We start from the raw sequence: 23067 nt of genomic DNA, 5'->3' as shown, positions 1-23067 counted from the left end.
AACTGTGCGTTGTTGGAGTGCATAGTATGGGGGGAATTCAGTTCCAGACTTTGGTTTTCTGCTATATACAACAGTATTTGGATGCTTCTGTGACTTTTCCAGGTGTTGGCCGTATCTGACCTAACTTTCTGCCAACTCATAATGCAATGTGGCTCTAGTAAGGAAACTATCAGCCCATCTCCGAGCCTGTTTGCTCATGTATTTCAGTACAACCATCAGCATTTGCCCAGAAGATTGCCTTAGAGGTTTTAGTGGTGGCTGACTCTTTAATGCAAAAGAAACAAAGCTGTCCATCAGAGCAGAATTTAATTTTTATGACGATGATTTGAGATTTGCTTGTTTTAAAAGTAGGGGATAATGCAGGAGAAAAAATTAAACAAACAGAAAATATCAGATCAGGTCTTCAGTTCTCCATACTACCTGGTGAGATGGAACCCAGCTCCAAAAACTTTTAGCAATACTGATTTACCTTTGCATGTCAGGGTAAATCAGGAATTGGGAGCCAACAGGAGATGCCAGACTGAGAAAGTCTGGAACTTTGTTTTAGGAAGAACCACAGCACCAAGATGAAGATTATTTGTTTATTCTCTCATGTATGAACACAGCATACACTCACTTAGGATCACTGACTATGGACTGGCTGCTAGGGACACAAAAATGCATCAGATGTAACTTTTAATCTGAAGGTATTAGTAGTTTACTCAAAGCTACCAAGTCCATTATTATGAGCACTACTATCTTGCAGGTGTAGGAACTAAAAGTAAGGGAGATTAAGTAACTCACTAAAGTTTACTCAGCTAACAACTATCAAATCTAGGCGCTAGTTCCAGGACTTGTTTTTTTATTATTATACTTTAAGTTCTGGGATTCATGTGCAGAACATGCAGGTTTGTTACATAGGTATACACGTGCCATGGTGGTTTGCTGCACCCATCAACCCATCATCTACATTAGGTATTTCTCCTGATGCTTTCCCTCCCCTAGCCCCCCACCCCCTGACAGGCCCCAGTGTGTGATGTTCCCCTCCCTGTGTCCACATGTTCTCATTGTTCAACTCTCACTTATGAGTGAGAACATGTAGTGTTTGGTTTTCTGTTCCTATGTTAGTTTGCTGAGAATGATGGTTTCCAGCTTCATCCATGTCCCTGCAAAGGATGTGAACTCATCCTTTTTTATGGATGCGTAGTATTCTGTGGTGTATATGTGCCTCATTTTCTTTATCCAGTCTATCATTGATGGGCATTTGGGTTGGTTCCAAGTATTTGCTATTGTGAACAGTGCTGCAATAAACACAGGTGTGCATGTGTCTTTCTAGTAGCATGATTTATAATCCTTTGGGTACATACCCAGTAATGGGATTACTGGGTCAAATGGTATTTCTGGTTCTAGATCCTTGAGGAATCGCCACACTGTCTTCCACAATGGTTGAACTAATTTACACTCCTACCAACACTGTACTTCTAACTCTAACTCCTGTCCTCTTTGAACAATGATGCAACTATAAAATATCAGCAACCTAATCATAAAGAAACTACAGGAATAAGTAAGAGCTTCATTCACCAGAGATGGAGCTTTAAGACAGGATAGTGATTCACTAAAGAGGCAGAGTATAAAGAGTTTTGCTTGGTAGGAAACAGTTACCAGAGAAGCGGATAAAAGCACAGAATGGAGCCCTTAGCAACAATCTCTATACAATGCCAGGGGACATCTTTTATCAGACTTTTGCTGTAATCCCCTTCTTGTGACCAGAATTGGTTTTGGAGTTGGGTACCTAGCTGGTGATGAACCAGGCCAAGGGATTTTAAAGCCACTGAGTTTAGAAAGCTAGCTTTAGAAAGCATGGAGCAAACTAGAGATTATTGCATCTTTTATCTAGTTGGTTTTGAAGGAATATTTTTTTAATGACTTCCTCGAGATATTTGGGTACAGATTTTATAGAATAAATACTGTTATCAAATCAACACATACTGTTTCTTTTCAAGAACTAAAAGCATCATCAACCCTCAGAGTTAAAAATGATACTTTAACCAACCAAACATTTGCAACCACAAGTTGAACAAAACACAGTATGTTTCATATGTACCAACTATAATTACACAAAATGTAAGGTTTAACTCACAACCGTCATTGGTTTGAGGTGGTTTTCTTCTTCTATACTTTTGTGGGATATCCCTTGGAGACATTGTAATCTAGAAATATGACTTAGCTTAATGGTTAAGAGCAAAGGTATGCAACTTACTATTTGGATTTAAATCTTGGCCTTATCAATTAATAATGTCCTTGAGCAAATTTAGCCTCTGTCTCAGTTTCTGAAGGCATATGACAGTATCTATCTTGTAGGGATATAGTAATGATTCAATGGGTCTCTACAAAGAACACAGGAAAGTGTCTAGCACACAATATGTCTTTTATTAATATTAAGTCTTATTCATGTAGACTAACAAATTCTTTGTAATACTTTCCCAGTTGCAAAAAAAAAAAAATCAGCCTTTTCAAGTCATGTACAGTTTTCTTAAGAGTGTCAATTATTTAGTTAGGTATTGCCTTGTTCCAGATGAATTTAAAATATGTAGACATGGAGAATTTCCTTCTTCGTATCCCAAGTGGGCTTGGAATACAATATAGCATACCATTATCTCCTCTCTACAGCCAAATTAAGATCTCGGAGTTCATGGTAGGGCTATGTTCTTTATGTTTATCAACTAATTCTACATCAACCAGGAACATCCAGCACTTATGTATCTGGCTTGGGGCCAAGTGTCTATTCCTATTTAATTCTGCCCTAAAGATTCCTGGTCCCAACCAGGGTTATAGTCAGAAGCTAGAGAGGAAGGGCTTTCCAGTTCTCCCTCAGTACCACTGCTGAGGGTAATCCACCTGGAAGCTATGTTAAAGATATCCATTGTAGAGGAGAATTCATTTCCAGGTACATGGAGGTCCTCTTGGAGTTGGCATAATGTATGGCGATGCATAGGGTGTTCTGGTGGATGTCCAACTGGCCCTAATGGGATGGGTTTGTTGAGCTATGTGGTGGAGAGACAGATTGACTTGTAGCTCTGTTGTGCATAATACAACCAATCTTTTCATCCTAAGAGACAAAGACGTGGGTCCTAGATGCATCTACCATGCATCAAGATAAACAAAACACTTTATAAAACACATCAACAAATCGCTTTGTGCAACTGGAAACCCAACTAAGCTGGGAAACTAAATATTACGCATGTCTACCGATAGCAAAACTGAGAGCAAAGCATATATTTAATTTGATATAGGATGAAGAAACAAAGCCCAGCTTAGTTGGGTTTCCAGTTGCACCCAAGAAGACATTGCAAGGGACTATATATGTCCAATGATTCATAGGAACCCCAATGAATAGAATAATACAGGTATAGGGTACCACAGATAATACTGGATATTACTTTTTGGATTTCTAGAAAGGTCTGTTCTCCCTCACCTTTTTAGGTATCAGAATGCCATATTATGCATTTCTTCTTAGATAAGCAAGAGTCTCTCTCTACAATGCTAGGAGACATCTTAGTTTCTCAGCTTAGTTGGGTTTCCAGTTGCACCCGATAAGACATTGGAAGGGACTATATATGCTTAGTGATTCATAGGGATGAATCATTAGCCATTTCATTTTTGAAAAGTTTTCATATAACAGTCTTAGCAAGAATTCTTTGATTTTTCCAGATAATACTGCTTTCTGTCTCTCTTGTTAAAATATCTATGTATTGAGAAATATTGCAGTTGTTTCCTCTGCGACAGAACCCACTTAACAAGTATTTCCTGAACACATACTGTAAGTGAGGCACTATTGTTGAAACTGAGGGCACAACAGTAATACCTATTTGAGATTTTAACTTCCTGAATCTGTTATATAATTCTTATTTATAGTGCCTCATATAACAGTATCATGCTAACAGGCTATTAATAACTAATTTATTGGTCAAACGAATCTAGGTAAGAGAAAATCCATCTTATTTCTCCATATGTTATTGTGCTTTTCATTAAAACAAACTGATTCACAGTAGTTTTAATCTGGGAAAAATAAATGTACAAAGTCGCAGTGAATTCATCACATGTTCATTCTTGGTTTCCCTTCATTCTCAACTATCTCTAACTCAAGGCACTCAGCATTCACACATATCTGGCCACAAGCCCTAATGAGTCAGTGCAATCACATTTGTTCTTGTGAACTGAATTATTAGCTAATGTTTTCTCCTTTTGCCCAACAAGTATGGAAGAAAAAGTGAGGGTAATTAAGGAGCTATACAATGCTGTTCTTCAGCTATTTGGTCATAAAGTACTTGGCATTGTTTAAATCACTATAAAAATTACTCACTTTATTCCCCACCGGTCAAATTCTCTCATTCCTTCCCAGTAAATCCCGTTTAATGTAAAAGTAACTGAATGCAGAATTTATCCAAGCTACCCTTCTCCATAAAAGGCCAAGAATTTAACACCTTGTGGACGATTCCTTTTCCTTGATTTAGGAAGATAAAACTATTTAGGAAGGAATTCCTAGGTCAAACATTATGAGCTTACTGTGGCCTTGAGGTTGTGACCTTCATTGGAACTCATCAAGAGTGTCCTGCCATGTCTTTAACCTTTCAATCTAAACAAGAAGTTAATTTGGGTGTGGGGGCTGCGGAGATGTTTATTCGGTTCTTTTTAAAGAATTTTTTTTGTGAATCAGCATTTTGATGTCTTAGAAGTTCTTGATGAATCCCATTACTTAAAAATACAGGATAAGTTATTTTTATAGGGCTTTTAACTAGTTACTGATGTAATTTGCTATGCATTGTTTACCAGTTGATCCCTAAATTACTGTTATCTATGACATTTTCTTTAAATAAAGGAAGACATTTTGACCTTATGCTTCAAATATGCTGTTTCTGTTAAAAAGGAAGAAATGCCAAATGTGAGTGGCTGTGTTATTTTTATACTTAGCCTGCTAGTTTCAATTTATATTTACTATGGTTTTAAAAGAATTGAAAGCAAAATGTATAAGGCTTTTGAAATAGACTTGTGTTCATGGTATCCTCTTCATTCCCTGGAAAGACATTTAGGTAGATTTACAAATGAGTTTAAAATTTTACTACACTTTTCAAAAAAAATTAAAGCCCAGATCCTAAGACTTTATGAAATAGATCTCTGTTCCTAGACTCTTCTCTGTTCCTGAAAATACATTTCTTGTATTCTTGCAAATGAGTTTAAGATAATTAGCTGACGCTCTAGAAGGAGTTTATTAATGGGTTGAGGATGATCACAGGTGATGCTAAGAATGAAAGAGCTTGTCTCTTTATTCCATCACATGTGAAATGCTACTGTATCTTTAACTTTGTGTTCAGTGGTAAGGCAGTAAGTAGCAGTGCAAATAGACTATTTCTCATTTCAACTCACACAACCTGGTGAGTGAGTAAGTTTCCATTCAAGGCTGGGAGGGAGGCATTTGAATATTAATCCTTTTCAAAGGAGATTTTTTTTTCTCCCTAACAGTCATAACATTCACATAGTATGAGATCTTGTGATGTCATAATTCTGGATGTGGCATTCATTTTCTATTTTGACTGGCTTACATGTTATCGTGCTTCTACCCTCATGCTGTGTAAGAATCTCCCTAATGAAGAAAAATCTACCAAGCAAAAGAAAAACAGAAAAAGCGGGAGTTGCAATTTTAATTTCAGACCAAACAGACTATAAACCAATAAAGTTCAAAAAAGACAAAAAAGGGTATTACATAATGGTAAACAGTTTAATTGAACAAGAAGACCTAACTATCTCGAATCTATATGCACCCGACACAGTAGCACCCAGATTCCTGAAGAAAGTTCTTAGAGACCTACAAAGAGACTTAGATTTACACACAATAATAGTGGGGGACTTCAAAACCCCACTGGTAGTATTAGATAGATCACTGAGGTGGGAAATTAACAAAGAGATTCAGGACCTGAACTCAATACTTGACCAAATGGGCCTAATAGACATCTACAGAACTCTCCACCCAAAGACAACAGAATATACATTGTTTTCATCACCACAAGGTACATACTCTAATATTGACCGTGCAGTTGGATATAAAACAGCCCTCAACAAACTCAAAATAACTGAAATTATGTCAACCATACTTTTGGACCACAGCAAAATGAAAAATAAAAATCAAGGCCTAGAAAATTGCCCCAAACCATACAATTACATGGAAATTAAACAATGTACTCTTAAACAACTCTTAGGTAACTAATGAAATTAAGCAGAAATCAAGAATTTCTTTGAAACTAATAAGAACAAAGACACAACATACCAGAATCTCTGAGACACAGCTAAGGCAATGTTAAGATGGTAATTTATATCACTAAATGCCCACATCAAAAAGTTAGACAGATCTCAAATTAACAATGTTACATCACAACTAGAAAAACTAGAGAAGCAAGAACAAACAAACCTAAAGTTAGCAGACAATGAGAAATAACCAAAATCAAAGCTGAACTGAGGAGATTGAGACACAAAAAACCATAAAATAGATCAACAAATCTAGAGTTGTTTTTTTGAAAAAATTAATAAGACTGCTAGCTAGACTAATAAAACAAAGAGAGAAGATCCAAAAAACATAAAAATGACAAAGGGGACATTACCACGGACCCCCCCCCCCAGAAATATAAATAACCACTGGGGACTGCTATGAACAATTCAGTGCACAAGAAGTACAAAATCTAGAAAAACTGGATACATTCCTGGACACATACATCCTCCCACAAGTGAACCAGGGAGAAATGGAATTCCCTGAATAGACCAATAATTAGCTCTGCAATTGAATCAGTAATAAGTAACCTACCAACCCCAAAAAAGCCCAGGACTGGATAGATTCACAGACAATTTGTACCAGATGTACAAAGAAGAGCTGGTACCATTCCTACTGAAGCTATTCCAAAAAATTGAGAAGAAGGGACTCATCCCTGGCTCATTCTGTGAGGCAAGCAGCATCTTAATACCAAAACCTGGCAGAGACACAACAACAACAACAACAACAACAAAACATTTCAGGCTGATATTCTTGATTAACATAGATGCAGAAATCTTCAACAAAATACTAGTAAACAGAATCAAGCAGCACACCAAAAAGGTGATCCACTACAATCAACTAGGTTTTATCCCTGGGATGCAAGGTTGGTTCAGCATAGGCAAATTAATAAATATGACTCATCACGTAAATAGAACTAAAAACAAAACCCATATGATCATTCCAATAGATGCAGAAAAGGCTTTCAATAAAATTCAACATCCTTTCATGTTAAAACTCTCAAAGTAGGTATTTAAGGCACATAATTCAAAATAATAAGAGCTATCTAGGACAGAGCCGCAGCCAACGTCATACTGAGGGCAAAAGCTGGAAGCATTTCCCTTGAAAACTGGAACAAGACAAGGATGCCACCTTACTATTCCTATCCAATATAGTATTGCAAGTCCTGGCCAGAGCAATCAGGCAAGGGAAAGAAATAAAGGGCATCCAAATAGTAAGAGAGAAAGTCAAACTATCCCTGTTTGCAGACAACATTATTCTAGATCTAGAAAACCCCATAGTCTCTGTCCAAAAGTTTCTTGAGGTGATAAGCAACTTCAGCAATGTTTCATGATACAAAAGGGATGTGCAAAAATCACTAGCATTCCTATACACTAACAACACCTGAACTGAGAGGCAAATCAGGAATTCAATCTCATTCACAACTGCCACAAAAAGAATAAAATCCCAAAGAATACAGCTAATCGAGGAGGTGAAGGATCTCTACCACGAGAATTAAAAAAGGCTGCTGAAAGAAATCTAGAGATGACACAAACAAATAGAAGAACATTCCATGCTCTGGGATAGGAAGAATCAATGTCATTAAAGTGGCCATACTGCCTAAAGCAATTTACAGATTCATCACTATTCCTATCAAACTACCAATGATGTTCTTCACATAACTAGAAAAAAACTATTTTAAAGTTTATATGGAACCAAACGAGAGCATGAATAGCCATTGCAATCCTAAACAAAAAGAGCAAAGCTGGAGGAATCACACTGCCCGACTTTGAACTGCACTGCAAAGCTAAGTAACCAAAACAGAATGGCACTAGTACAAAAACAGACACACAGACCAATTGAACAGAATACAGAACCCAGAAATATGACCTCACAAATACAACCACCTGATCTTTGACAAAGCTGACAAAAACGAGCAATGGGAAAAGGACTCCCTATTCAAAAAGGGTGCTGGGACAACTGGCTAGATATATGCAGAAGGCTGAAACTGGACTCCTTTTTTATACACATAAAAAATCAACTCAAGATGGATTAGAGACCTAAATGTAAAACCTGAAACTATAAAAACCCAGGAAGATAATCTAGGAAACACCACTTTGGACACAGGAACTGGCAAAGATTTTATGGTGAAAATGCCAAAAGTGATTGCAACAAAAGCAAAAATTGACAAATGGAACCTAATTAAATTAAAGAGCTTCCATAGCAAAAGAAACTATCAACAGAATAAACAGGCAGCCTACAGAATGGGAAAAAGTATTTGGAAACTATATAGCTGACAATGGTCTAATGTTCAGAATCAATAAGGAACTTAAGCAAACATACAAGCAAAAAACAACCCCATTGAAAACTAGGCAAAGGACATGAACAGACGTTTTTCAAAAGAAGACATACAAGTGACCGACAAACATGAAAAAATGCTCAATACCACCAATCGTTAGAGAAATGCAAATCAAAACCACAACGAGGTACCATCTCACACCAGTCAGAATGGCTATTATTAAAAAGGCAATAAACAACAGATGTTGGCAAGGTTGCAGAGAAAAGGGAACACTTATGCACTGCTGGTGGGAGTGTATATTATTTCAATCATTGTGGAAAGCAGTGTGGCGATTCCTGAAAAAACTAAAAACAGAACTACCATTTGACCCAGTAATTCCACTACTGGGTATATATTCAATGGAATATAAATTGTTCTACCACAATGATACATGCACATGTATGTTCACTACAGCACTATTCACAATAGCAAAGACAGATCTAAGTGCCCATCAAAGGTAGACTGGATAAAGAAAATGTGGTACAGACACACCATGGAATACTGCACAGCCATAAGAAAGCATGAAATCATGTACTATTCAGCAATATGGATGGAGATGGAGGCCATTATCCTTAGGAACAGAAAACCAAATACCACATGTTCTCAGTTATAAGTGGGAGCTGAATAATGAGAACACATTGGCAGAAAGAGGGGAACAACAAACATATGTAGGTATATATATATATATATATATATGGCTCATGCAGCCGTGGAGGCTGGGAAGTCCTACCACTTGCTATCTGTAAACTAAAAACCAGGAAAGCCGGGGATGTAACTAAGTATGAGTCCAAAAACCTGAGAACCAAGGGAGCTGATACTGTAAATCCCATTCTGAGAACAGAAGAAAATGAGATGAGATGTCCCAGCTCATTAAGTGAGGCAGGGAGAAGGGGTTGAATTCCTCCTTCCTTCCCCTTTTAATTTTTAGAAACACTATTGCTAACATTCAGTATATTTAGGCATTTTTCTTGTACATTTCAAAAATTGTGTAACTTCTTGGTTTCTAATCATGATCACTTGAATCCAATATGATACATCATGTAGTAACATTTCCACATTATGGATTATGAGTGTCATATTTTGTCAAGATGGCACTTCCTTGTGTAGAATCTGAACCTTCTGTTAATTGACTTTTAGTCCTCCACTTTGATGTAAATCTTTGCCTTCTGGGAGGAGTTGATTACTTCAAACATGACCTGTGGATATGCTTCTTGACAATTAGTAAGAATTCCTTTTCTTAATGGACAGAATGGAAATTTCTGTGACATACTTCCATTCAATCTCATCGATGAGGAGCTTCCCATGGGTCATTGTAAACATTACACATGGATCACTCAACAGCAATCAATTAGAAGTCTTTGCATAGACAGTTAATCTCTACATACAAGAGTCTATTCGTCTGAAAAAAAATTACAAACCAAAATGTTGAAACAAATAGTGCAGTTCTTTCTTATACAAGCACTTCATTTTTTATTTATGAAATATATGTCTCTGAGTAATAATTATGGAGATTGATCTTGCCAGCTCATTAGATATGCTTTTTATCTTAGTAAGAAATGGGCTGGTAAATAATATTTTGGCAAATGCCAAGGCTCAATCTATATTCAGGGGTCCTGCATTCTTCTGTTCAGGGATTCATGTTTTGTTTACTTTAACAGAGAAGGATTCAAGTCTTTCAAAATATAACTTTTCAGGAACTATGCTAATGGTTATCTGTTATTTGCTTTGCCTTGAATCATTTTCGGGATTAGTTTTATTCAAGCTTTAGGACTGAGACCACCTACTGGTAGTATTTGTACTTAACTTTACCTGCCTGTTAATGCTTAGGTTCTTTCAAAACATCACAATTAGACTCTTAATAAGCTTTTGGACTCTTCCCTCTAGAGCGGGTTTGCCAGGTGGTTCCTCTGCTTAGAAACTCTTTTCTCTCCTTTTGGCCTTGTTACTTTTTTACTTATTCTTCAGATGTGCATTTTCCCTAAGCCTTTGTTTTGATTCTCATAATATCATGCACTTCTTCTTTGTAATGTCTACCATTGGTGCAATTTACTTTTATTGATAATTTTATTAATATTTCTCTATATTTACAAGACTGAAACTCTGCGATAAAAGAAAATACATCTATTTTTTCTTACTATTGTATCCTCAACCATTAGCATATGAACCTGGAATTATATACATGTAAGTTTATAGGCTTAAGAGATGTATCCATTACCGATTGCAAACAATCCCTTTCTGTCCACTCTTTGGCCATAATTATTTACATCCCTTCTACATAAAGATGCACTACCTTCTCCTCAGGAGTCTTATTCCATTATGACATTAGGGTCAAATCATCCAGGATCTCATCATCTAAATCAGGACCAGATCTGAATTGAGCTTCTTAGATGCAGCTACTCAGATATGGCTCGTCTTGATCCATGGATCAGTGTCCTAAAAGGACTTGTTATCTGTATTTCTCCCCTGACCCCATTACACACACTTAGCCAGGTAATCATAATAGATACTCTCTTCAAAAGGTGAGGAGCAAGAAGCTTGTATCAATCGCTGTTCCATAGCAATTCTGAAATCCAGCTGGGCGCAAGCTGCTTTAAGGTCTCCTATTTCAGGGGCAGGGAAAATGTGTTGGTTGGGGTTAAGTCATATTTGCAGAAAGTAGTTCCCTAGGCCATTGTCCCCTTCTGCTCTTAGCTTCACCTCCAGGCTCTTAGTTCCAGTCTCTGAGACACCTTTCTTGTTTGATAAGAAATTCCCCATGTTTGCAGCTAAGTAGCCTTCTTACCCTGCTTCCTGCCCATAGAAAGTTGGGGGCCCAGAAGCCGTGTCCATTTGGAAGTGTCTCTGTTCTATGCTTTTACCATGCTGGCAAAAGTCCTTTAAAAAGTTCATGTGCCACATCAAATGTATATATATTCTATTACACTCTCTTGTAAAAGCCACACACCATTATTTTGGAAATAGTCCTGTTCTACTTTGGGTGGCAGGTCAGGATGCTGTGGGACAACCTTCTTAAGATTCATAGAGGCCCTTTGCCCTACTGAGAGGATCTACTAGGCACTTTAAGTTATTCTTAGGTCTTAAAAAATATTTTATAGCCATACCTTTATTCTTTATTCTGGAGCTATTTCTTGCTGGGACAACTTTTGTGGGCTGTAGAGACATATAAGATAAGAAAGAGTTTTATTTCCCAACCCAGGAAGTCTTGGCCCCTCAGTATTTCCAAACTGAATAGTTTTTTTCCTTAGCTTATGTCTCTCTTACAGTACTTTGTCATACACAGCCAGATGTACCAAACCAGTAAGTTCCCATTCTTTCCGAAGTTCTTCTTATCCAGATCTGCAAGTTATTTATGCATATTTTCTACTTTCCAAGTTACTACAGGTGATCATTTTTCAAATCTTTCCACCTCTATATACTATAGGGGACTGGTATCTTCTAGCAGTTTCTCACTGCTTTTTCCCTTTCCCAAAAGTTTCTTTGCCACTTCTGTATGCTTCACCCATAACCCATCTCCTACCAGAGCCAATGCCACAGGTTTAAGATTTTCGTTATGACAGCCCTTTTTTGATCTCATTATTAAAAATTCAGTTATCTATTACTGCATTAAAAATCCACTATTTTATTGGCTCCCAATTCTTGGGGCAGCAGTTGGAGCTGAGCTTGTTGGACAGTTCTTCTGTGGGTCTTGCCTGGGATGAATCATGACTCCAATCAGTTGACAGTCAATGGGAATGGCTCTTCTATGAGGGCTTCACTAAATGGCAATGGCTGTTCTATGAAGGCTTGACTCAACAGGAATGGATGTTTTAGGCAGGCTTCTCTCAATGGGAATGGATGTTCTATGAGAGCTTCATGCAACAGGAATGGATGTTCTATGAAGGCTTCATTCAGTGAGAATGGATATTCTATGGGGGCTTCCCTTAATGGGAATGGGTATTCTATGAGGCCTTCACTCAGTGGGAATGGATGTTCTATGGGGGCTTCACTCAATGAGAATGGATGTTCTATGGGGGCTTCACTCAGTGGGAATGGATGTTCTATGGGGGCCATACTCAGTGGGAATGGATGTTCTTTGGGGCTTCACTCAATGAGAATGGATGTTCTATTGGGGCTTCACTCAGTGGGAATGGATGTTCTATGGGGGCCACACTCAGTGGGGATGGATGTTCTGTGGGGCTTCACTCAACGAGAATGGATGTTCTATGGGTGCTTCACTCAATGGGAATGGATGTTCTATGGGGCTTCACTCAACGAGAATGGATGTTCTATGGGGGCTTCACTCAACGAGAATGGATGTTCTATGGGGGCTTCACTCAATGAGAATGGATGTTCTATGGGGGCTTCACTCAACGAGAATGGATGTTCTATGGGGGCTTCACTCAACGAGAATGGATGTTCTATGGGGGCTTCACTCAATGGGAATGGATGTTCTATGGGATCTTCACTCGACGAGAATGGATGTTCTATGGGTGCTTCACTCAGTGGGAATGGATGTTCTATGGGGCTTCACTCAACGAGAATGGATGTTCTATGGGGGCTTCACTCAACGAGAATGGATGTTCTATGGGGGCTTCACTCAGTGGGAATGGATGTTCTATTGGGGCTTCACTCAATGGGAATGGATGTTCTATGAAGACTTCATTCAGTGGAAATGGATGTTCTATGAGGGCTTCATTCAGTGGAAATGGATGTTCTGTGAGGGCTTTACTCAATGGGAATGGATATTCTATGGTGGCTTGACTCAACAGGAATGGCTATTCTATGAGGGTGTCACTCATCAGGAATGGATATTCTGTGAGGGCTTCACTCAACAGGAGTGGATGTGCTATGAAGGCTTTACTCCATGAGAATGGATGTTCTATGAAGTCTTTTTTTTTTTGAGACGGAGTCTTGCTCTGTTGCCCGGGCTGGAGTGCAGTGATGTGATCTTGGCTCACTGCAAGCTCCGCCTCCTGGGTTCACGCCATTCTCCTGCCTCAGCCTCCCAAGTAGCTGGGACTACAGGCGCCCGCCACCATGCCCAGCTAATTTTTTGTATTTTGTTTAGTAGAGACGGGGTTTCACCGTGTTAGCCAGGATGGTCTCGATCTCCTGACCTCGTGATTCGCCCACCTCGGCCTCCCAAAGTGCTTGGATTACAGGTGTGAGCCACTGCGCCCAGCCTATGAAGTCTTTACTCCATGGGTGTGGAGGTTCTATGAGGGCTTAACAGGAGTCTCTGGCTTTTTAATGAATACACTGGCTCTGTTTTTGAGTGATTGCAACCCAAAACTCTTCCCTATAGGGAAGGAGATTCTAGGAAATGTAGCTCTTAGCTTTTCCAAGTTGACACCCAGCACAGGAAAGCATGAAACAAATTCCAAACTATGGCAACAGTTTTTATGGAATGCAGACTTTATTCTTAATGTTTCCCCAATGTAGGAGTATGTAAACTAGTAGACATATGGACCCTGGTCCTACTGAACTGAATTCCTGTTTACCTATACTTGTTCAAGGTATAGAATTTGGCAGACAACCTGACATAGTCATAAGTGTCTTTAATGGAAATTGCAGTTTGGCATTTCCAGTTTGAGTCTCACAAAAAAAAATGGAAAAACGTTTCCTTGCTCTAAAACCATGAACCTTCCAAACTTATGTGGGATCTGACAAGTACAATGGTTGTTGCCAAGGCCTATCAGGCAGGCACGACATCCCAGCTATAGATGCATATTCATTCCTTCTTTTATTTTATTGTTAACCTTTGCTTCAGTGCACTCACAACAAGATAGCATGTTCTATAGTTGTGTTTTAGAAGTTTTTAAATTTCAGTTGTTGCTGGAAGCACTGCATTGGAAATTAGATGCTTTTAGTACTTCATCTATTGCGGATTTATTCATTCGTCTTGTATATAGATACAGTGGCACTAGAGTATGGTTTTGTAGTGCTGGATGCAAATGCCAGTGTCCAGAGAACATTTCTTGGCAACTTACTGGCCTAGAATGGGCCATGCCAGCATTAGTGCCTGGTGGTGTTTGGCTCCCTGCTCTTCATTAAATGGCAGAAGACAAAAGAGAAGAGAAGAGTAATACTTGAATTTCTTGACTATAATGGTTTCTGGATTTTTTAAAGTAGCGAATTCAAATAAATCTCAGGCCTCAACTTCTCGTGAGGACACGTTGCTTTGATATTTATTTAAGTGACACTCTTGCAGTCTTCCAGTAAATGCTTAAGACTTATTCTAAGTAGTGCAATTTCTAGAAAAAATAAGCATTTGGTTTCTTGAAATATATAAAAATTCTCAAAACGTTCTAAAAATCCATTATTTAAAATACCCTGTTTTTAAAAATGTAATTTTCGCTGATCAATTTAGTGCCTAGGATAGTGCCAATCAGATAAATGGTTTTAATGAATTTTTTAAAAATAATAACTGTTAAATGGAAAGGAAGTATTTTCCCAGGGTAGCCTGATTCCCCAAACAATTGGCCTTACTTTTTCATTATACAAAAGCATTTAAAAGAAATTGGACCCTAAGGTCTAAATAGATGCATTAATAATTCTTCTAATATTAATATTCACAGCAGTTACAATAAAACAACCTTGGTTTATGTTAAATTTGCCCTATTTTCCTTATTTAATAATTAAAATAGCACATTTATTTGTACATGGTTCCAGAAGAGAAGTCTGAGGAATGTTATAGACTTAGAACAGGTTATGGATATTGTTTCAACAACATTTAACGTATTCTCCTTTTCCTCGTTAGTTGGGTGACTATCTAATGAAGTTCTCCCTATGTTAGAAATTAGTAGAAAAAATAATGTAAAAGAAACATTCAAAAAGCACACTGTGGAGTGTTTGGCTATCTCCTCACTTTTAGCACAGGCAGCTGGAAGATGCTTTAAGTACTTTGGATTCAGGTCCCCTTGTAAACATGCTCACTCTGTCTTCTTTATATCTTGTGGACACTCCGTTAATGTTTATTAAATGGGTAAGTAGTGATTCAATTATTTTGCTATTATGATAAGGTGGCATTGACTCAGTATAGCTATGTGTCTCCCAAATTTTCCCTCTTAAGAAACTTTTTCAGGAATGTGTTATTCCTGTTTTTGAAAAGTAGATAAAGTTACCCTTCAGACAAAGTAATCTATCTCATTCCTCATGGCTGGAAAATAGCTAGCTGCTTTGAAACCTATTGCCCACTAAAGCTAAAATCCACAATCTTTAGACTATGGAAGCAAACAAGTTGAAAGGCCTTTGAAAAGACAATTCCAATTATTGTTTCCATATTCTTACTGTTTTGGAACCCAGCACAAATAAATTGTGATGACATGAGGTGACACTCATGCTGCCTGTGGCAGGGCGCATATTTAAACTTTACCACAATTTTTGAGTCATTATTTCAGCGGACCAATTTCAGAATGGTCTACTGATAGGCATTATGGTACCACAACCTTTAGTCACTCATGTGTGTCCTGAATTATGATGAAGTGCACATAATGCTTTCTGGGTTCAGCATTTGGTGTGATTGTCTGATTTGCTTGTTTGTTTATTAAATCATACTTTTCAAAGAAAGTCTAATCTTGAATGGAATATAAGAATGATAATAATAGGAAATTACAGATTTTCCTTCAAGTTCTGAGCTTGGAAGCTCTTATCAGCTGTGTTAGGTGTATAAATTCTGAGTGAGAAGTACCTTAATAGCTTGGCCCAATATAAAACATTATATTTTTGTCTAAGCAGAAAGAATAGATTAGCTTTTTCTTCTTTATTTTCTTTTTGAGACGTATATAATTCTGGATATTGACAACAAAGAGCAAGTGAGTCTTTTTAAAAATTTACTTATTGCTCAAGGCCTTTTTAGGAGGGAAATATTTCCTCTCTCTGTGAAGAAAGATGGAAGGCAGCTAAGGTTGCCTTGTCACTCTGCCATGTCCCTCTTCTTGGATTCTTTCACATTGTTATATAATCCTCAGACTCTTACACTTTTGCCAGCCCAAATCCTACCAGTCCTTCAGAGTCCATCTCCCAAACCATTTTTCCCAGCAGATGGTCCTTAAACATTTATTTCCAGCTACAAGTGGCCTCTTATCCGCTCCATACCTTTTAGAACTTTCCAACTAGACAATTAACAACAGGGCTGTGGTATGTCTTCTCTCCTCGCAGAAGGGGAAGGACTCCTCGCAGAAGGGGAAGGACAGAGTCCATTGTATTTGTGCTCCATTGTTATCAGTACAGAAAATCAGTGCAGTTAAGTCATGGGTGATGAATAGAAGAATATCTAATACTTCCAATTAAACTCTAACTTCCAAAGGGAAGAACTAACCCTTCCCGCAATTTTGCAGCTAGATCTAACTTCCTGCTCTGTGGTATTGTTTTCAGGTGGCATGGCTTACAGGATGGATGAACTTGCCTCAGCTGAATCACTGAGAGCTTTAGGTTTGTTTGGGGGACTTGGTGATTCAAAAGGAAGTAAGAACGTATATTGGAGAAAAGGAGAGATATGCTGCTGACAGTGGCAGTGTAAGCAAATGGCACTTGTTATTTGTTAATCCTCTGCAATTAACAGCGACACGGGAAAAATATGGTTTGCAAGGACTTACGATGTGATTGTAACATATCCCAGGAAATCATGTTGGATTTAATCGCAGGTGTGAAATTAAGCCATGCTATTTTCCTAAATACTATAATTAACCTAGATTTCCAGGAAGAGGTCTTGAAGGTTCTATACAATTCTCTGTAGTCATCCCTCCTTATGTGTTTACTTCTGAAATGGTGGGCGTGCCTCAAACAGGTTTTCTCCATGAGTTTTTGACCCGTTCCTAACTCTAAGGCAAGTGGTGAATATCAGAACAATCCTTGTTTATCTCCAGCTATCCCTCTTTTGTTCCCTCTGTTTTAAAAATGTGTGTTGCAGGTTTTTGTTAATGCTTAATTTTGCTTCCAGTAACAACGTTCTCTATATTTGGCTTTGTTGTATTTGCCACTTAAGAATGCAGAATTTATTATTATGTGCTTAAAGCAATCATTTAACGCTGACATTTTAAGTATGACAATAATCCAAGTAATTGTTACCCATTCAGTTAACTGAAAACATCTTTACTTCTTGAGACAACTAATTGTAATGCAGTGTTACTGTCTTTTAATTGTAGACATGTTTGTTTTTGTGTTTGTTTTGGTTTAGGCTGTCTTCAAGGACATCCCTAGTCTCGTATTTGGCAATCTGCCCTTATTCTCTGTCTGCTGCTTTCTGAAAATAAATGAAAAGACTGTTGTGACACTCTTGAAGGAAAACAAGAGGATTTTTATTTTTCACAAGCTTTGCTCATGACTTCAGGACACTGGATGATGAGCTGTTTTTAAAACTATCTGATCAATTGCTATATAAATGGAAATTAATTTCTAAATGTACTCAAAGATTCTAGAAGATGAATTCAGACATCTCAGCTACTATTCGTCTATGTGGCTCTTTACCATTGGAGAAAGGCGGTGTTGCCTTCTGGCTTCATAGGACTTGAGTTCAAATTCTCACTGTGGCTTTTACCCCTGGGGGGAGTTCTATTTTGATTTGCTTTACACAGGGGTTATTGCAGTTTCCCTTCATTTTGAGAATCCCCGACATTCAGGAATTTTTAATTTCCTAATTTAGTATTAGATGTTTCCATTCAGAGCTAATTTAGAAGGCATTTAAGTATTTCATTCACTTCCTCACATCATATTCTAATCCTTTTTTTCCATTTAATTCAGAGTTCTCCTGAATAACATATTGAGTGTTTTGTTTTGTTTTTACCAAGTAGGACCTAATAATTAATGTTGCGGTTATGAAGAATAGTATGGGAAATGTAACATTTCACATAAAAACAGATTTTCCCCGTGTTTCTGAATGTATTTGTGTGTGCGTTGTCTGTGATTGCCTCCAGGCAGATGCAATGCTAGTGCTGTGAATTGCTTCTGAACACATACACACACACACAGTCACACACACTCATACACACACAGAGCAGTTTTGCTGAGAAATATTTTGCTAGCAAATCTCACAGCTATCTCTCTAAATGACACTTGCTGCCCATATGTGCAGTGTGCATTTAATAATCATTCTGTCACCTACGAAACACACACACATAGCACCAACTCCAGCATCTAAATCAATAAATAATTCAATTATTCTTTTACCTTTGCCATTCAACTGAAAGGCCATCCTGAATATTTAAAACAAAACTAGCAGAAACTTAGTTCCTTTGGTTTCCTGGCTTTGTGACTTGAGTGACTCCATCAAGGCAAACATGATGATGGCTGTATTCTGCTTTCTTATATTTTTCAACTCTCTTTAGTTTTGTTTACGCAGTAGATTTTTATTTAATGCCAATTCCTATTCTAGGTCTTGCTGGGTTTTAGGAATTCAATGTATTACGGCGGTCAGTATAAGTAAATAACACTTTTAAATTGCAAATAAAAGGAAAGCCAAATACCAATGGCCTAAATGATGAGAAGTCCATTTTTCTCAGGCAACAAGGAGTTGATAAGCAGGCAGTTGCTGGTATTCTTTTATGGCATGGCTGTGTCAGGATTCTGGCTCAGCCTCTCCATGATTCTCTCCTTTGACCCTCATGATTTCACGAGCTCTAAATAACAAGATCACATTCAAAGGGAAAGAGGAGCTAGTGGTGAGTGAACTTATTTGTGTTTTCCCTTCTGCTAGGGAGAGGATTCACTTTCTCAGAATCCCTTCAGCAACATTCCCCTTGCATCTCGTGGTCCACAACTGGGTCATGTGCCCACTCTTCATTACAAGGGGAAGTTGGAAAAAGCAATATCTAGACTTTTCCAGCCTCTATAGTTGGAGGAGGGCAAGGGACAGTTGGATTGGAAGGTGCTTTTGGGTAGCCAACTAATTATTGCCACATGGTCCCTGCAAATCTTACAATTATTATTATTAACTTTTTTTTTATTATTCACAGAAAATAGGCTCACCATCCCAACTCCACCCCAACACAGCGTATTAATACTAGGATTTATGTTAGGATTTGTTTTAGTCAGTTTGGGCTGCTGTATCAAAAATACACTGCATAGGATAAACAACACACATTTATTTTTGGAGGCTGGAAGCTTAACATCAAGGTGCTGGCAGATCTGGTGTCTGGTTGGGTTCTGTTCCTGGTTCGTGGATGGCTGTCTTCTCCTCGGATCCTAATAAGGGTGAGAGAACAAATTCTAGTCTCTTTCTTTTCTTACAAGGGCATGAATTCCATCCTGAGAGCTCCCACCCTCATGACCTCATCTGAACCTAATCACCTACCAACATTTACACCTCCTAACACCATCCCTAGAGGGTTGGAGTTTCACTATGTGAATTTGCAGGGAACACAAACATGCAGTCTACAATAGAATTATTTGGTCAAAATCACAAATTTTAACTTAAATGAGCTCATATGTGTGTGTGTGTGAGAGAGAGAGGGAGAGTGTGTGTGTATTTTTTTTCTTTCTTTCTTTTTTTTTTTTAGAAGGAGTCTCGCTCTATCACCCAGGCTGGAGTGCAATGGTGTGATCTCGGCTCACTGCAATCAATCTCCACCTCCCAGGTTCAAGTGATTCTTCTGCCTCAGCCTCCTGAGTAGCTGACATTACAGGTGCACACCACCACACCCGGCTAATTTTTGTATTTTTAGTAGAGACGGGGTTTCACCATGTTTGCCAGACTGGTCTCAAATTCCTGACCTCCAGGTGATCCGCCTGCCTCGGCCTCCCAAAGTGCTGGGATTATAGGCATGAGCCATCATGCCTGGCATCATTTTTTTTTTTAAAGGAAGATAGTAGCAGATAGAGAATAAAACTGGCCACTGACCTCAGGTATGATTTGACCCAGGGACACAATCACTCTATCTAGAATGTTTTTCCCTATTGTCATAACCTGACATGGTTTCATCTCATTCAGGTCTTCTCGAATGCCACCTTGTAGCCTTCCATGTTCACGCAGCAGTCAATCCCTATCTCATTATCCTGATTCATATAATTTTTTCATAGCACTTACCAGTTTTTGATGTAATCTTAATTAGGTATAGTTGATGTACCCCCCAAAAAATCCTGCACATGTATAATGTATACAATTTGATGACTTTGGACATATGCCATATCTGTGATACCATACTGGTGGAACCATGCCATCTTTTGGAGATGACCTTAATTTTAAAAGTAAGCCATATGAGCAGATGACTTAGACTTCCATAATACCTACCACTGATGCATTGGATTCCCTCTCTGAACTAATATCTGTGTCAATATAGGACAGAGGGCTTTTATGACCACCTGATGGAAAAGAAAAAAGAACGAGCATAGATTGCAGGTCACTCATGCAGTGGAAAACAGACAGCTGCTGCATTACAGCTCACTCGGGGTGTCCCTGCATGGTAGCAGGCAGGGGAACTTCTCCAGTGGGTAGCACTCTTGCAGGTGCAACTAGTCATTACCTTTGTGTTGAAAGTGACATGGCCTAAGGTAAACATCTGTGGGGGCTCATGATAGACGCAGAGGGCCTGGCTGCTTGGACAAGGGCCTGAAAGGGTAAAGAGAAAATGTATGTAGTAAGTTTTGAGAAGGAATCACAGGAGTTTACGTTTGAAGTGGATACAAAGTGTAAACATTTTTGGATTGCATGTTAACACCCACAGGTAGCATCCACCCTGGAAGAGGCACCAAGCAAAAAGTAAATACAGTGTCTCAGCTCTTTAACCTGAGCTTTTCTTTATAATTGACCATCGCATGCTGGCACAACGAGTTCATGAACCAAATAGACATGTGGGCAGAGATGAAAGCTATGTGCAGGCTAACAGTATGGGCTGCCATTCACCATGACTTACATTAGCTAGTGCTGCCAAATATCCAGCCCATCACCAATAGAAATAAATGCTGCCCTTGATACAGCATCATATCTCAAGGAGACCAACCAGCCATTTGGTGGCAAGTTGACTACATTGGGCCCCTTCCTCCTTGGAAGATGCAGCAAGTCAGCTTGACGGGGAGCAATACATTCTAGATATGGGTTTGCATGTATCACTGTGTCCGGAATTGGTTCCTTCTGATGGGTTCTTGGTCTCACTGACTTTAAGAATGAAGCTGCGGACCCTCGCAGTGAGTGTTACAGTTCTTAAAGATGGTATGTCCAGAGTTTGTTCCTTCAGATGTTCAGATGTGTCTGGAGTTTCTTCATTCTGGTGGGTTCATGGTCTTGCTGACTTCAGGAGTGAAGCCACAGACCTTCACAGTGAGTGTTACAGCTCTTAAAGGTGGCGCATCCCGAGTTGTTCATTCCTCCCGGTGGGTTTCTTGCAGACTTCAGGAGTGAAGCTGCAGACCTTCGCAGTGAGTGTTATAGCTCTTAAAGGTGGCGCATCCCGAGTTGTTCATTCCTCCCGGTGGGTTTCTTGCAGACTTCAGGAGTGAAGCTGCAGACCTTCGCAGTGAGTGTTATAGCTCTTAAAGGTGGCGCATCCAGAGTTGTTTGTTCCTCCTGGTGGGTTCGTGGTCTCGCTGGCTTCAGGAGTGAAGCTGCAGACCTTTGTGGTAGGTGTTAGAGCTCATAAAGGTAGTGCAGACCCAAAGTGTGAGCAGCAGCAAGATTTATTGCAAAGAGTGAAAGAACAAAGCTTCCACAGTGTGGAAGGGGACCCAAGTGGGTTGCCGCTGCTGGCTTGGGTGGCCAGCTTTTATTCCCTAATTTGACCCCACCAATGTCCTGCTGATTGATCCATTTTACAGAGTGCTGATGGGTGTGTTTTTACAGCGTGCTGATCGGTGCATTTACAAACCTTTACCTAGGCATAGAGCACTGACTGGTGCGTTTTTACAGAGGGCTGATTGGTGCGTTTACAAACTTCAGCTAGACACAGAGTGCTGACTGGAGCGTTTACAATCCTTTAGCTAGACAGAAAAGTTTGCCAAGTTCCCACCTGATGCAGAAGCTCAGCCGGCTTAACGTCTCAATCCCCCCTCTAAACAGGACACACCAACTGCTATTGGGAATTGGGCAGTGACTGCCCTAGCTACTTCCTGCTGGACAGGGGTGAAGAAGGGGCCCTGTAATTGTAGTGTCCTCCAGAGGGGAACTCTTTAGGTCAGTGAAAGGGCCAGGAGGTCGGTCCAGGGGTCCTGGATAGTTGTTAGTTGAGCTTATTTGGGGTTCCATTTGTAAGACCATCTGTAGCTTGATGGCCTCGATCCTAGAGGAAACAAATTTGACAAGGAGGTTAAAAATACAGGGCCTGAAGGCGAGTAATAGCAAGATGGCTGCCATGGGACCTAGAAAGGGGAGAAACCATGTTGCCCGACTCCAGAGGTTGGTATAAGAATTTGAAAGGCGTTCAGAAGCCTTTTCCTGTAAACGCCGGGTGGCATCTTGTACTGTCCCTGACTGGTTAGTGTAAAAACAACACTCTTCACCTAAGAAGGTGCAGAGTCCTCCTTACTCAGCAGTGAGGAGGTCTAG

This window comes from Pan troglodytes, chromosome 5 (assembly GCF_028858775.2).
Source record: "Pan troglodytes isolate AG18354 chromosome 5, NHGRI_mPanTro3-v2.0_pri, whole genome shotgun sequence".
Taxonomy (NCBI): domain Eukaryota; kingdom Metazoa; phylum Chordata; class Mammalia; order Primates; family Hominidae; genus Pan; species Pan troglodytes.
Note: the sequence above shows the minus strand (reverse complement) of the source record.